We start from the raw sequence: 17,848 nt of genomic DNA on the forward strand, positions 1-17,848 counted from the left end.
TTTATGGACTTTGAGCAAGGGAATCCATTGTAGACAGCAGGACCCCAGAGGAAGGCAGAATGTGGAGTTGGTTTGGTCGGAGCCTATGTATAGCCACAGACATGGTGAAGGATAGGATGACTTGAGTGGCTGAAGTTGCTGATGTAAGTATTGGGCTGGAGAGATCAATTAAACAGTAATGAGCTCCCCATCAGCATCTGCGCAGACTGATGGCTGAGGACCAATCAGAACAATGGACATTATATACAATGGCTCCCTCAGAGAATAATTGATAACAAAGACCAGATGGCCTCCACTTTCCAGGTCTTGGCACTATGGACTCACATAGTCTCCAGCTCTGGAACACAATGACTGATCTGGTTTGGGATTCACAGGTACAGTGAAGAAACAAAATCCAGAGTTGGGCTAAATTATTGAAGGAAGCCTTCTGATTATTATACTGATTGTCCACTTTGAGTTTGCCAACTATAGTTCACTGGTGTTTCTAAAACCATAGAAACAATACATCTGATCAAAAGAAAAAAGAAAAAGAAATCACTCTTACAGCACCCCCAATCTTTGATATGCAAAAGCAAACACACCACACTGTGGATGTCCTTAGCTACCTTCCCTCACTCTTCCCATTCTGCTCCACACAAGTCTGGGCTGTAGATGGGTATTTTCCACTGATTAAGAGGCCATTGGATAGCAATGGACCTAATTTGAGGTTAGAAAAACAGAAAGAGAGGAGATTTAATGTTTACCTGCTTAATTTTCATATTAAAACTTTATTTTAAACAAACCAGGAAACCCACCAAGTTTCCCCCGTTATGACTCGTCCTCAACAATGAAATGTCTTTTCAGAACTCTGGTCCAGGGCCGACCTGATTTTTTTCTCTTTCTTTTATGGGTTGTTTTTATTTTAACATCACCCAAGCAGCTCCAGTGACGCATGCAATTACGGCAATCCTGGAGAGGGAGAAAACCCTAGTAACTAACAAATGATGTTAATCCAACAAGAGGCCATTCAGTGTTGTTCAGTGACTGGAAAATTATGTTGTGGTCAAATAAACTGTGGGCTTTGGTTCAAAAGGCATTCCCAGGCAGAGGTAGCTCCTCCTGGCTGCCTAGATATTATCTTTCCTTGGAAGAACCTATTATACATTCAATCCCCAAATCGTGGTGCTGTTTGAGAGGAAGAAAATACATTCTGCAACTATCAGTTGCTTTAACTTGCATTAAAAACAAATAAAGAAGGTTTTATGTTTGTTTTTGTTCATGTAGAGATATTTGGAAGAGATCCTGCTAATAAACAATTGAAAATTATTCTGTATTTCATAAAATATTTTGGTTGGTGTTTTTGAGATAGGGTCTTATGTAGTACCTTGAATTTGCTGGCCTTGAGTTTGCTAAGTGATCAAGGATGACTTTGAACACCTGATTTTCCTACTTCCCCCTCCTACTTGCTGGGATGACAGGTATAAGTCACCATATCTGTCCTAGTTCACAATTATTAGCAATGACACTGTAGTCTATGAAATAGAGTTTTTGAGAATGACTGTGCCATTACAAAGATTCAGTGTTTTCATTTTATCATTATTAACATTTGGTGAATTAAAATTAATAAAATTGAAGGTACAGTTTCTTAGGCGCATTAGCCATGCTTTAAACTTTACAAAGAAGATAGTCATTCCAACATCCCATAGAGTCCTATTGGACAGCATTGGCCAACAACTTTGACCATTTATCATGAGGGATGAAAATGAATATTTTTCTGGCATGAATTCATGCTATTAATTCATTCTTTCTATTAAAACAGATTTTTTTCTGTGGCAAGTTTGTGTTAGGCACATTGTGACTTAAAAAAGAAGGAAGATATATATATTTATTTAATGTGTTTAATTTGTCTTTTTATATACTTTAAAATTAATGTCATGTTTTAGTCTAAACTTGTGATTTCAGTATCTTTGAAAGTTTACTGATTGTATAGTAATAGGCTGATAGATTTTTCAATTTTATCTATTGTATATAAAATTTGTAAAGTTGCACTCTTGTAAGCAATTTGGTGGTTCAAACTTATTGGATATTTTCCTATTGAGTCAGGAAAGAGAACCAGTTGGCTTTAAAGTGCTAATCTTTATGAGTAGTATCTCTATTTTTCCCTGGGCTTATTTTTGAAATCCAGCTTTACTGAAAGCTTGTGGAATAGCTACTTACGCTAAGGAAGTGACTCAGTGTGTCGAAGGAATGAAGGGACTAAATTCCAAGTTCAGATCTGGCTGTCACGTTCTAAGTTACAGGACTTTGTGACAAGGCAGAGAAACCAAATGGGTGGTTATCTGAAACTCTGTAGGAATTCTGCCAGCCAAAAAAATCTTCTTGAAGTTAGAATAATTAAAACATACTATGTTAATATTTGTTGGACATGGAAGTTACTCTCATCTGATTGTTATACATTACATATATGTGTTGTAATATTACAACATGGTTATGACATTTTGATTGTAAAAATACAACCTTTTTTACTGACTTAAGATTGGCTTTAAAGAATTTATACTGAAGATTATCAATTTCATTTTCCCATTTATATTAATAGAGGCATTTTTTACAAAGATTGTCTTGCATCTGTTCTCAAGTTAGACATCATTGAGGGGAAGTGTATTATTATTGTGTTACATAAATTATGACATTTGCTTCTTGTTTTTAAATACCAAATGCACTTTTTATAATTTTGAAACTTAAAATCATGTATTTGACATATTTAGAAGCTTGTAGATTGGTGTCATGGTTTGAGCAGTTGTTCCATGCATATAAGACTTTATCCTCGTTTTCTTAGAAGCCAACTGTCTTTTAAAATACATTTTCTAGTGCTTTCCAATTCTAAGGCCTGGAAAGTAAAGTGAAGATCTGGCCAAACTGAACTAGGGTCAAGCTTTCCATGAAATATAGAATTTGCATCAGCAAAGCAAAGCAAGATTCACTGTGCTCACACTCTTTGTTTGGTGACTTGGAGTAGTTGGTGGCTATCACATTTAAATTATTTTTAAAAGTCTGTGATGATTACTTAAAATTGCTATAAGCTGGGTTTATTTGTGCATACTGATAGTCCCAGAATTCAAGAAACCGGGGCACAAGGGTTTCTGAGGCTAAGTCAAGGTTACATAGTAAGACACCATCTCAACACAGAAAACAGAAAACAAACAAAATTACTGGAAGGCAATTAATTAATGTACGATACATTTTGAAACGTACCTAAAGGTTGAGATAATAAATAAAAATTAAATATTAACACATGGTAATAGCCTGCTTTCTGGAAATTTATAATGGTACTTTTTTTCACAGCTGAAAAACACATACTTTTATTGAAGAGAATTCCTGACACTATTTCCTCAACGAATGCTTTCCTGCAGAGTGATTTTAATAGTTAAAGCACTATCTGCAGCTAGACACTTGTGGCAGATCTAATGTAAAAATTGTTTATTTGTATTTTCACCTATCTCATAACTGGCAGTTACTTGGTTATTCATTTCCATTTGTCTGATTGAGTCTTAGAAGTGACATGAAATGCATAGTTACAGATCATACAGACGAGTATGTGTCCTACATGTCAGTTGCCCATCTTTGTGCACACGTAATCTCATGTAACTCACAGAAGCTTCACTGTCACTAAGGCACTGCACATGACAAACAGAATGAGATAAAGTTATAATTTACTCAAGGGAAGTCAGTGGTGAGAAATCAACACAGATAGCCCAATTCTAGAGCTTTTTCTGGTAACCCCTATATAATTGAGGTCAGTAGTGTTCTTGCTATACAAGAAAGAGAACAGACTCAACAATAATTTCTCCAAAATAGGGCAAAAAGGAACATGGATTTTAGCTGAATCTCATTTCAAGTAATAGCTTGTCTTCCTATTCTTTTTTTTAAATTATTGGTTATTTCATTTATTTACATTTCAAATGTTTCTCCCCTTCCTGGTTTCCACCCCCAATCCCCCCATCACAATCCCCTCCCACCTGTTTCTATGAGGGTGCTCCCCCACCCACCCACTTCCCCCTCACTGCCCTAGCATTTCCCTGTGCTGTGGTATCAAGCCTTCACAGGACCAAGGTCCTCCTCTCCCATTAATGCCAGATAAGGCCATCCTGTGCTACAGATACAGATGGGTCCCTCCATGTGTATTCTTATGTTGGTGGTTTAGTCCCTGAAAACTCTGGGGATTCTGGTTGTTTGGTAATGTTGCTCTTCCTATGGAGTTGCACACCTTTTCAGATCCTTCAGTCCTTCCCCTAGCTCCTCCATTGGGGTCTCAGTGCTCAGTTTGATACTTATTATTATTATTATTATTATTATTATTATTATTATTATTAAAATGGACTCAGCAAAGGAATACCAATAGGCTACCAGAACTGAGTAAGAATGGAAAGAAAGATGAGATGGGCGAAGGTCTGTTTGGAGTGCCTACATATAAGTTTTAGATGCCTTCAAACTTGTCACATGGGCTTAGAAATCAATGTATATCCATTGTGCCTTTCTTTGTATAGTGAAAACATTCTAAAAGCAAGGATCCATTTCCAGTAAGAAGGAGGTCAGTGATGTCTGGAGGTTCACAATTACTGTTCATGAGGTTTACTGGAATGATTTGGGGGAGTGTCGTCTATTTGCACATGCAGGAGATTTCAGAGATTGGCTTCATTTAGGATATCCTTAAAGAGCTTGTGATGTCATCAAGATGTGCGGTGCCACCCTCAGTGGGGGTCTGTTACATGAAACACAGCAGAGCTTTTAGGAACCCTGAACCAGTAGGATAAGGACAACAAACTTGAAAGGAAAACTATGACTGTTGTTGGTAAATTTGGGCCTGTGATTCAGCTATGTGGCACACATTTTTGAAGGCCACTTTAAGTCCAGGTACTTGTTCAATAGTTGAAGATGAAAAGAGGAATACAATACGCATATAGATTTGTAGCAAAAGCCAAGGAGCAGAGCTTTGCAGATGAGAACAGTTTGTGACCATTTCACTTGTGCTGTGACTAATGGTGATGATCTCCGATTACTAGGCTCTAAAACAATTGGGATTACAACAATAGCTGCCTTCATATCATTAACTCTTGAGGGAGAGAGATTAAAAGAAGGAAGAGAAGTAGACTAATATTAGTGGAAATAGAAAATAGAGTTTTAAAGGAGATAAAAGGTACGGATGGAATTCTAGAAAACATGGAAATCAACTTCCACATGAAATACAGGCCTATTGGCATTTCTAAATCTTATTATATTCCAGTAGTAGAAGCTAAAGTGCAGAAAGAAGTTTTTGAATGCTAATTGTGTGTATATTTTATATACCAATAAATGTAATGTTTTATGAACGCTTGAAATTTTGTCTAATTTTGTAAGCTTTCTCACAACCACTTTTCTAGCAACCACTTTGCTAAAAACCAAACCAAACCAAACCAAACCAAACCAAACCAAACCAATGGTCTGATTCTTTGGGGAGATAATGAATAAACATGATAAATCCATACTGAGATAATGATCATTAAGGTAACAAATGAGTATCAAGACAACATATTTTAATGACAGTCACATTAAACATCATGGAATTTAGAGTTTAAGGCAGGTTTCCTGAAGAGAAGGAAGCTGATGCTAGATCTTGATAGTGTGTGAGTTTGGGGAAGAAAATGGGCAAAAGAGAAAATTCTCTTGGGCAGCTGAGGGTAGGTCCACCTGCTGCTAATAAATGAAGTCAATGGTTATGTTATGCACGAGTCTCCTTAGGGACCAAGGCAACTGCCAATTATGCAAAGCATGCTTACACAATCAACCAAAAGAGGGTCTCTTCTCATTCAGTTTCCCTTAATGCTTTCTTTCCCAAAGGCCAATCGACTTGCAAGTTCATGATTCACATTTAAGAGAAACACTATTCTGAATTTGTACTTGAAGTTCAAAAGTTTCTCAGTGGGTTAAAGTTTGTCGGGTAGTTCCAAGTTTCTTCCCTTTATTATAGTTTGTATAAATATTAATTCACCCTAGAAATGACTTATGGGTAGAGCCCCCCCTTTCACCATAGAGCATGCTATTCCAGGAAAACCTCATTTCTGTTGATGAATGGCTATTGGCATACAGAGATCTGGCATGAGGCTGAGAAGAAGGGATATGGCTGACATGAGAAAAACTTGAGAAGGAAACCATAATCCCCCCTCCAATTCTCTGCTTATTAGAGGAGCTAAAATGATTAAGCAGCTGGAGGTTTTGATGTATGAGGAAAGATTAAGAGAATTACATATGTGGAGGTTGGCTGAAGAGCTAAGGAGTATGTATGCAGGAGAATGGGATGGGCAACGGGCCGCTGCTGATAATCATTTGCAGATAATTGAAGTTATAAGTCCCAAAGAAGGAGAGGGATTGTGAAGGTGGTCTTTAGGGGATTATCTACGAGTAATGAATGAACTGAAGAAAAGGGAAAAATGTTTCATCAGGGAGACTTTCATAATGGGTAAGATTTAAAGGCAAAACAAAAAAATCTCCCCAGAGTACAATTCCCATCTCTTGAGTCACTTAGGGGAGGCCCATAAAATTTTGGGAGTGTAGAAGGCTGGCTGCCTTGGTAGGGGAGCAGATTTGGTCATCAGGATCATCCCTTGTCCTGATGTTTTATGGCTTGATTTTCTAGATGAATCAGTTGGTAAACAAGAGTTTGGAAACACCCCAGAAATCAAGTCTATCTTGTCTCACTGATAATTTTCAAGCAATAAAGGACTGTTCTCATCTCTTTCTCTTCTGATTTCCACACATTGTCCTTGACATTATCACTTCTTAAGGAACATTCAGGTCTGAGGATAGAAGGATGCAGGACTGAGGGAATAAGCAATATGTCCTCCAGCAAATGGCAGGATCAAGGAACATTTCCTCTTACCGAAATCTCTTTTCCAAGGAAGACAGATATGAGGGTGGGGTAGGTGGTGTCTCAGTGTTAAGCAGTGCTTCGACCATGCTGCCTCTTCACATGAAATTGGTTAAGACATGAAACAAGTCATTTTAATGCTCACAGAATAAGTAAAAAAGAAAAAAAAATCCCATGATCATGTAATTTCTTGTCTTCTAATATTTTTTCCTGGAGAGGAAAAATAAATGATCTTCACATAAGATTTATGTATATGTTTTTGTTTCTAGTATTGTTGATAAAAATAATTAAAAATAACCTGAAATCATTGAGGATAGATTAAGAAGCTTTATCATCTCCTTCAATAGCTATGAAATTTATGCTTTTAAGAGCTATGTTATGACATATAAAAACACAATGATCTCACATGCAACAGCTTCCTGAAGTATTTAGGAAAGACAATACTCAGAAAGGCATAGACACTTATTCACCTTTTGATTTTTAAATATTCCTTTATATCTTCTGTAATTAATGTGTACTATTGGCCATGTTTGAGCATCCTTTACCTTTAAGGTAGAAATAATTGCATTTGAATATGAGTGTTTTGCATTAAATAACAGACCACACAAAAAGAGCACAAAATGAACTTTTCTACATAAAAACTTAGGCCGATACTCTTATGCATCTGGATCATTTAGAAAGTGAATGTAATGTTTTATTCCTCTCTCTTCTCTCCTTCCCCCTTTCCCTCTCTCCTTCTGACAGTGTCTCACTAGGTAGCTTTGGTTGGCCTAGAACTTGCTGTGTAAACCTTGAACACATAGAGATTTGCCTGCCTCTTCCTTCAGAGTGCTGGGATTTTTTTCGTTTCTTTTTATCGGATATTCTCTTTATTTACATTTCAAATGTTATCCTCTTTCCTGGTTTCCCTTCTGGAAACCACTTATCTCATCCTCCCTCTCTCTGCTTCTATGAGGGTGTTCCTCCCCACCCCCCATCTCTTCCCACCTCTCCACCCTGACATTCCCTTACACTGGGGGTTCCAGTCTTGTCAGGCCCAAGGGCTTCTCCTCCCACTGATGCCCAACAAGACCATCCTCTGCTACATATGCAGTAGCCATGAGTCTGTCCATGTGTATTCTTTGGATGGTGGTTTAGTTCCTGAAGCTCTGGTTGGTTGGTATTGTTGTACTTATGGGGTTGCAAAAACCCTTCAGAGCTATTAACTTCTAATAAATGTTTTAATTAATGAATACGCAATTTGAGAAACTGGTGTAGACAGGCTTAAGACCAAGTAATCTAGCTCTCAAGTATCACTGAACTGTCTGAAATATAGCTGAACGTTTCCCTACTTCTCTGATACAAGCATGCTTATAAGGTAAGACTTCTCATATCCCATACCATTGACAGTATACATACATTCAAAGATGGCAGAAGGAATTACTTGCAACTGTCTAGTAGCCAGTCCCACTCTTAGAAGTTCTTCAGTTAACAGACACCCATGCCTTTCTTCCGAGGCATCTACCTTTCCACTATTCTTTCCTTTTTCCTTTAGGATGGCTGTAGATTTAAAATAGTATTCAGTCTTCATCAAGCATGTATTTCTTTCTTTTGAGTTCTGATTCATACAATGCATAGGCTCCCTATAACCAAGTCTCTATGCTTTTAATGAAAGGCAGCCTTATGCCCCCCTGAAAATGGTTCTGACATCACTTGTTACATCAAACTATCTGTTCCTTCTCCCCATTGCACACTTTTGTTTCTGTAATTGAGATTTTGATCATTTATTATTATCAAGACTTAATTTTTTTACCACATTTACCTTATAAAGCTAAACTGAATTGGTATTTTTATTATATTCATATTATTTTATTTTAAAGTTATTTTAGCAATATAATACTAGGAGTGTTGCCCTTTATTTATTTACCTATTGATTAGGGGACTTATTAATATTTATTAGGGAATTTTATTGTTGACTAACAAAATAAATGTGCATATTTTGAAAGTATATATCTATCACAGTATCTTAGGGAAAGTTTATGGGATTTGGGAAGATCAAACAGTTATGAAAGAAATCCGATAATTTAGCAAAGACTCTATTTGTACAACTCTAAGCAACAAAATCTAAAATGTTCAAACATATTTATATTTTCAGAAATTATTTTTCTAAGAAAGTGACCTACTTCTTAATGTAAATGTGGAAATCTCAGCATCTGGCAGATTGTTACAAAATATTTTTACATAATTTTGGATACTGAAATATTCAGGATTTAGAAGAGCAACAGAGAAGAGTCACCGTGAATGGTTTAGTGAAATATCCATTGCATTAACATTAAAAATTAGAAATGTTTCTGTATATTTCATTTGGGTGTTAAAGGAGAATTCTTACGAATCCATTGTAGATACATTTTTAGAAGGACTGAGATAGTAGATTAAGTCAAATAAAGGCAAAGTACAAAGAGTGTAGAAAGAAGGGGAGTTAGAGGTACAAATGAAGAACATTTGAGGACTTTAGTTTTCTATATGGAAACTAAGTATTTAGATAAAGTAAAAGGATGGTTTGGGAGCTAATTGGTTGAGAACAAAAGACTGTTGAACCTCTGTTACCAGTAATTGTAGCTTATGAGATGAATGGTAGGGCTGGAAGCCTAGCTTCACTCAGGAGGTGGTTGGTTCCACTCCTGGAACCACTGGTGCACAGGGTCTTCTCATTGCCATTTATCAACTCTGGCAGACCTCTGGCATTTTCATCACCTTGGCAGAGGAATTTTCTTCTAAGTGTTCTCTGCTAGCCTCTGAGACTCTGTGTATCTTCATGGCAGCATTCCAATGATCCATTAAAATCTTCATGTTTGACCCTGGTAGTCTTGCAACAGTCTAGGAAGCAATGAAGCTGCATCCAGGTGGAATTTGTTTCCCTAAGGAAAAGTCACAGAAGGTCTACTATCCTCCTTCTATTCTAAAATAAGCACCAGACTTTCTTAGTTTCATTTACTAACTGTGGGAATATAAAAATCAGAGTAGAATGTCATGGCAGTTGACTTGTAAACCACTAGAAGGAATTAGGTTTGTGTTCTTAATTAACAGAGCTAGAGAATGACAAAAGTTTGTAATTGTTCAGTTCAATATTCACATACCACACGATCCTCTTTATACATTTCCAGGCATCTTATCATTCAGAAAATGAATCCTCTTATTAATGGAGTTCTTAACCACTTCTTCATACTCTTTTTTTTTTTTTTTTTGGTACTAGGAATTAAAAACAGGACCTCTGAGCTCTATTCTCCACATGATTAACAACCACATATATAAAACCAAGTGTATGTATGTATGCACACACACACATGTAAATTTTTCCAAAGTGTGCACACACATACAAACACATGCATACATATGCACACACACACACACACAGACACACACACACACACACACACACACACTTTTTTTGGAAGGATTTATGGCTCGAAGACAAAGCAGACACTTTCAAATCATGTAACTATCTAAAATTTAGAGCTCATATTCAGAAACCATATTGTATTTGGAATAGGAACATAGCTTTTCCAAACCTGGTAGAACCAGTGTTCCCACAGTTTTTTTCTCTACCCCTTCAGTCTTCCCATTCTACCTATTTCCATTACTTTGTAACTTTCCAAAGCCATCAAGAACACTATCAGGAACCAACATAGGATACGCTAAGCTAGGCATTCTTTGTAATTCCTGATGAGCTGCAGAATCACTCTCTATGAGGGATAGCATACCATCATGCTTGGCTGGAATCCATATTTGAGAACTATAAACAAGGAGTAAAACAACCACCAAAGACAAGACCAGATATTTACACATCAAATATCATAACTTCAGATGCATAGTCCCAGCCTGAAAACATAAAAATGAGCAACCAAGACATTGGCTCTCCTAAAGCCTGTACTCCTCTGTACTGGCACTGAGAAAAATGATTTAGCTGAAGTACAGGACAAGAATTTCAAAATACAAGTTAGAAATATGTTCAAAGTCCCTGAAGAGAGCATTAATCAAGATGTGAAGCGCCTAAAGAAATGTTCAACATCCTTTGTCATCAGAGAAATGCAAATCAAAACAACCCTGAGATTCCAACTCAGACCAGTGAGAATGGCTAAGATCAAAAACTCAGGTGACAGCAGATGCTGGTGAGAATGTGGAGAGAAAGGAACACTCCTCCATTGTTGGTGGGATTGCAGACTGGTACAACCATTCTGGAAATCAGTCTGGAGGTTCCTCAGAAAATTGGACACAGTGGTACCTGAGGACCCAGCTATATCACTCCTGCTCATATACCCAAAAGATGCCCCAACATATAAAAAAGACACGTGCTCTACTATGTTCATAGCAGCCTTATTTATAAAAGCCAGAAGCTGGAAAGAAACCAGATGCCCTTCCACAGAGGAACGGATACAGAAAATGTGGTACATTTACACAGTGTACTACTCAGCTATTAAAAATAATAACTTCATGAAATTTGCAGACAAATGGAAACAGAAAATATCATCCTGAGTGAGGTAGCCCAGTCACAAAAGAACACATGGTATGCACACACTGATAAGTGGATACTAGCCCAAAAGCACAGAACACCCAAGATACAATTCACAGACCACATGAAGGTCAAGAAGAAGGAAGACCAAAGTGTGGATGCTTGAGTCCTTTTTAAAAGGGGGAGTAAAATACTCATGAAAAGAAATACAGAGACAAAGTGGAGCAGAGACTGAAGGAAAGGCCATCTAGAGACTGCCCCACCTGAGGATCCATCCCATATACAGACAACAAACACAGACACTATTGCAGATGTCAAGAAGTGCTTGCTGACAGAAGCCTGATATAGCTGTCTCCTGAGAGACTCTGCCAGAGTCTGACAAATACAGAAGCAGATGCTGGAAGTCAACCATTGAACTGAGCATGGTGTTCCCAATGGAGGAGTTAAAGGCCTGAAGGAGCTGAAGGGATTTGCAACCCCATAGAAAGAACAACAATATCAACCAACCAGACCTCCTCCCCCCAGAGTTCCCAGGGACTAAACCACCAATCAAAGAATACACATAGAGGGACCCATGGCTCCAGCCACATATGTAGCAAAGGGTGGCCTTGTTGGACATCAATGGGAGGAGAGGCCCTTGATCCGGTGAAGGCTTGATGCCTCAGTGTAGGTGAATGCCAGGGCTAAGAGTTGGAAGTGGGTGTATGGGTGGGAGAACACCCTCACAGAAGCAGGAATAGGGGGATGGGATAGGGGTTTCCAAAAGGGAAACCAGGAAAGGGGGTAACATTTGAAATGTAAATAAAATATCCAATAAAAAAGAGAAAATAACAAATAAAGGAAACAAACCAAAATAAACTATTGCTGTCTGTAAGCTATTCCCATTTCAGAGGGGAGAAACAGTTGAAAAGAAAGTGTTCACAGGCTGCACAGATACTTTAACCTCAACAGGAAAAAAAGACCATGAAAATGCAATCAATTGAGTAAAACAATGAAAACAATTTAGGACATGAAACTAGAACTTAAAAAAAATCAATATACAGCAAACCAGTAGCTAACATCAAACTAAATGGATAGGAACTTGAAGCAATCCCACTTAAGTCAGGGATCAGGGACTAGACAAGACTGTCCACTCTCTCCCTACTTATTTAACGTAGTATTCGAAGTCTTAGCCAGAGCAATCAGACAATGAAAGGAGGGCAAAGGGATACAAATTGGAAATGAAGAATTCAAAATATCACTATTTGCAGATGATATGATAGTATATTTGTGACCTTGAAAGAACTACTAAATCTGATAAACAACTTCAGCAAAATGTATAGGTATAAAATTAACTCAAACATATCCGTAGCCTTCCTTTACTCAAAGGATAAGCAGGCTGAGAAAAAAATTAGGGAAATGACACCTTTCATAATAGTAACAAATAATATAAAATACCTCGGTGTGACTTTAACCAAGCAAGTGAAATATCTGTATGACAGGAACTTCAAGTCTCTGAAGAAAGAAATTGAAGATCTCAGACGATGGAAAGACCCCCCCCCATGCTCATGAATTCGCAGGATTAATATAGTAAAAATGGCCATTTTGACAAAAGCAATCTACAGATTCAATGCAATCCCCATCAAAATGCCAACTCAATTCTTCATAGAGATAGAAAGAGGAATTTGCAAATTCACTTGGAAGAACAAAAAACCCAGGATACTGAAAACTATACTCAACAGTAAAAGAACTTCTCAGGGAATCATCATCCCTGACCTGAAGCAGTATTACGAAGCAATAGTGATAAAAACTGTATGGTATTGGTACAGAGACAGGCAGATAGATCAGTGGAATAGAATTGAAGACCCAGAAATGAACCCACACACCTATGGTCACTTGATCTTTGACAAAGGAGCTAAAACCATCCAATGGAAGAAAGATAGCATTTTCAACAAATGGTGCTGGTTCAACTGGAGGTCAGCATGTAGAGGAATGCCAATTGATCCATTCTTATCACCATGTACAAAGCTTATGTCCAACTGGATTAAGAACCTCCACATCAAACCAGATATATTCAAACTAATAGAAGAAAAAATGGGGAAGAGTCTCGAACACATGGGCACTGGGGAAAATTTCCTGACCAAAGCACCAATGGTTTATGCTTTAAGATCAAGAATCAACAAATGGGACCTCATAAAACTGCAAAGCTTCTATAAGGCAAAAGACACTGTCATTAGGACAAAATGACAACCATCAGATTGGGAAAAGATCTTTACCAATCCTACATCTGATAGAGGGCTAATATCCAAAATATACAAAGAATTTAAGAAGTTAGACCAGAGAGCCAAATAACCATATTAGTAAGTGGGGTATAGAGCTAAACAAAGAATTCTCAACTGAGGAATTTCAAATGGCTGAGAAGCACCTAAAGAAATGTTCAACATCCTTAGTCATCAGGGAAATGTAAATCAAAATAACCTTGAGATTCCATTTCACACCAGTCAGAATGGCAGCTCAGGTGACAGCAGATGCTGGCGAGAATGTGGAGAAAGAGGAATACTCCTCCATTGTTGGTAAGATTGCAAACTGGTACAACCACTCTAGAAATCAGTCTAGAGGTTCCTCAGACAATTGGACACTTTACTACCTGAGGGCCCAGCTATACCTCTTCTGGACATATTCCCAAAAGATGCTCCAACATACAACAAAGACACATGCCCCACTATGTTCATAGCAGTCTTATAATAGCTAGAAGCTGGAAAGAACCCAGATGCCCTTTAACAGAAGAATGGATTCAGAAATTGTGGTACATCTACACAATGGAGTACTACTCAGCAATCAAAAACGATGACTTCATGAAATTCATAGGCAAATGGAATGCACTAAAAAATATCATCCTGAGTGAGGTAACCCAATCACTGGAAAACACACTTGGTATGCACTCATTGATAAGTGGATATTAGCCCTAAAGCTCGAATTATCGAAGATGCAATCCACAGAGCACATGAAGTTCTAGGAGAACATGTCCAAAATGCAGATGTTCCCACTCCTTCTTAAAAGTGGCAACCAAAATATCCATAGGAGGGTATATGGAGGCAAAGTTTAGAGCAGAGACTGCAGGAACGGCCATTCAGAGCCTGCCCCACACGTGGTCTGCATATATATATATATATATATATATATATATATATATATATATATATATATATATATGCAGCCACCAAGACTAGATAAAATTGATGAAGGTAAGAAGTGCATGCTCAAAGGAACCAGATATAGATCTCTCCTGAGAGACACAACCAGAGCATTTCAAATACAGAGGCGAGCACTAACAACAAACCACTGAACTGAGAACGGGACCCTCTTTGGGGGAATTGGGAATTAGAGAAAGGATTGAAAGAGCTGAAGGAGTTTGCAACTCCATAAGAACAACAATGCCAAGCAACCAGAGCTTCCAGGGACTAAGCCACTACCCAAAGACTATACATGGACTGACCCTGGACTCTGACCTCGTAGGTAGCAATGAATAGCCTAGTAAGAGCACCAGTGGAAGGGGAAGCCCTTGGTCCTGCCACGGTTGGATCCCCAGTGCAGTAAATGTGGGGGGTGGTAAGAAGGGATGGGTATGGGGGAACACCCTAATGGGGGAATGGTAGGGGGAGGGGATAGGAGACTATGGACAGGAAACTGGGAAAGGGAATAACATTTGAAATGTAAATAAAGAAATATATCCAATAAAAAAATGGAGTCACTAAAGAAAACCCAAAGTAAAATGAAACCGGAAATGAAGAGCTCAGGATGTTAAACACAAACCTCAGAGGTGATCCTCCTCAGCAAACTAATAGACACGTAAAGGAGAATTTCAGGTCTTGCAATCAAGGTGAAAGAAATGGATGGCTCAGTCAAACAAAATGTTAAATAAAAACAATCCTTTCACAAATTGTTTAGGAAGTCAAGGACACCATGAAAAAGAATTAACTTATGAATAACAGATATAGAAGGTACAGAAGAAACACAGGTCAAAACACAAAATATTGTCAACAAAATCATAGAACATTTCCCTTATAGAATGAAAGAAGTGCCTATTCGTGTAGAAGATTCATACAAAACACCAGAGAGAAACAAAAAAGAAAATCTTCATGTCACAGAATCATAAAATACTAAATGTATTAAACAAAAAAGAATAAAATGATGTAGTGGAAAAAAACACATAATATATGAGAATAGAATCTGACTTTTCAGTGCAGTCTCTGGAAGACAAAACGGTATGGACAGATGTTCTAAGAGCTCTGAAAGAATACAGATGTTGGCCAAACTACTATACTCAACAAAACTATCACTCATTATTCTTAGGAAAAGAAAAAATTTCATGATAAAAAGAAATTTAAACAATTTTTGTCCACAAATCCAGATCTAGAGAAGGAACTAGAAAGAAAATCTTAACTATACCTAATAATTTGTAAAATAATCCCAGAATAATTATTCAAAAGAGGGAAGAATCTATACCACAATAATGAAATATTAGTAACAAACACTGCTAGTTAATATCTTTCAACGTTAATGGTCTCAGTCTCCAATAAAAGGAAACGGGAAAAGAATAGATCAGAAAACAGATCCATCTCTCTGATGAGTCCAAGTAACATACTTCAACCTCAAGAACAAACATAAACTTAGGGTAAAAGAATAAAAAGAAATATTCTAAGCAAATGGACCCAAGAAGCAAGTAGGCATCACTATTTCAATATCCAGTGAGGTTTTTTATTTTGGTAGTTTTTATTGTTCTTTTTTGTTTTGTTTTGATTGTTTTCTTTGAGAGGGAGACAGAGAGACAGAGAGACAGACAGAATATAAAGTTGGGTGTTATGTAGGTGGTAATCTCTGGGAGGAAATGGAAAGAGAAGAAAGAATATGATATATATATTTGTATATGTATATGTGTGTGTATATACATATATATGTATGTATATATATATAGTTTATGTATATAAAGTTTGTAAACCTTTAAGGTGTATCATATTGAAAGTGTAATTGTTAAAATTTCACTATTGAAATATAAAATATAAGATATGATAAACACCCTCCAAATCAGTTCTTTATTTATAAATAAAATTTAAATATCTAACCCAAAGTATGCTTTATGATAAATCACTAGTATAAAACAGTGTAAGTTCTATGTAATTCCAGTGCAGTAAATTACTAAACTGATGTTCTATTTTTATTTATAGACATTGGAGTTGTCTTGGTTACACATTTACTTGCCACTAGGTGCTGACGCTATACACCTTAATTTTATGTTCTTGCCAGGAGGATTAAGGGAACCTGATCAGTCTGGATGCTGCACAGCTTTAGATGAAGTACTACGCTTTCTCGCAGAGCAATTTCTGCCATTCCAAGGCCCCATTACCTTCTTTGCTGCTGTTGCTTTCCCATGTGCAGAATCATAGTAAGCCTGAGTCATTGAGCCCACTGTTGGTGCTCTTTTTCATGGCTTGCTATTGGAGACCTGGAGAAGTAGATAGAAATGTACCAAGAGGAGCTTAGAAACTAGTTACAGAGAAATAATTGCTCCCAAATGCAGAAGACTGAATCTGTGACAGGGATCTCCCACTGGAGTTCCATTTACCATGCTCCTGGCTTGCCACACCGTCCCTGACATGAAGCTCTTTGCTCTTGACCAGCTGTCTTGTTGCAGGCGCCTCTTTACCAGTCTCAGGAGGACAAGACTAGGGCAAGTCCATTCATTTCAAATTCAGTCCCTTCACCGTGACCTGTGACTTTTAGATGGGTATATTTGTTGTGTCTGCATTAGCTTTGCAAATCTTCAATTTTACTTCAGAACTGAACTGTGTTGAGGAATAGATGTGGGAATCTCCTACTATCCCTGGAAGAAAATGTTATGTTCCACATAATATACATTATATATACATTAGAGTAAAATACATGATTTTATTCTTTTCTTTTTCCTTTTGGGGTGTGTGTGAATGTGTGTGTGTGTGTGTGTGTGTGTGTGTGTGTGTGTGTGTAAGTCAGACGACAACCTGCATTGCCATCCTTAGGGGCCTTCCATGTTTTGTTTGGCACAGGGTCTCTCATTGGCCTGAATCTTTACCACATAGGCTAGGCTGACAGACATCTGCTTGTCTCCCCCTGCCCCTACTTCACCAGAGCTGGAATAACAAAAATAACAAGCATGTACCACCATACCAATATTTTTATATGTGGTGTGAGTGGTAGGCTTATCCTTTTCAAAACCTTTAAAAAGGGTTCTTAAATGCTTCAACCTCTTTTATAGCCCACCAACTAAAATTAGGGAGGAAGATGGCTAATAGGACAAGGGGAACATGGACCTGTTTAAAAGTCGTTCCTTGGGTCGATTTCAATCTCCATTGTCTGCAGTCCAGTCCACTAGGAAAACACCAAACTCGAATCAGCAGTAATGTCTTGAAGCAGAAGAAACCCTGCAGCTCCACCGATTATCTGCAGGATTTTGCCAAAGTAGC

General features: G+C 37.6%; 1 protein-coding gene; it reads left to right on the forward strand.

Moving 5' to 3' along the window:
• The window catches only part of Erich1 (glutamate-rich 1), a gene marked incomplete at its 5' end in the record, with an annotated part of 52,793,804 nt that overhangs the window by 8,622,397 nt on the left and 44,153,559 nt on the right, over positions 1–17,848 (forward strand).

The sequence above is a fragment of the Rattus norvegicus genome, chromosome 16 (genome assembly GCF_021556685.1).
Source record: "Rattus norvegicus strain SHRSP/BbbUtx chromosome 16, alternate assembly SHRSP_T2T, whole genome shotgun sequence".
NCBI lineage: Eukaryota > Metazoa > Chordata > Mammalia > Rodentia > Muridae > Rattus > Rattus norvegicus.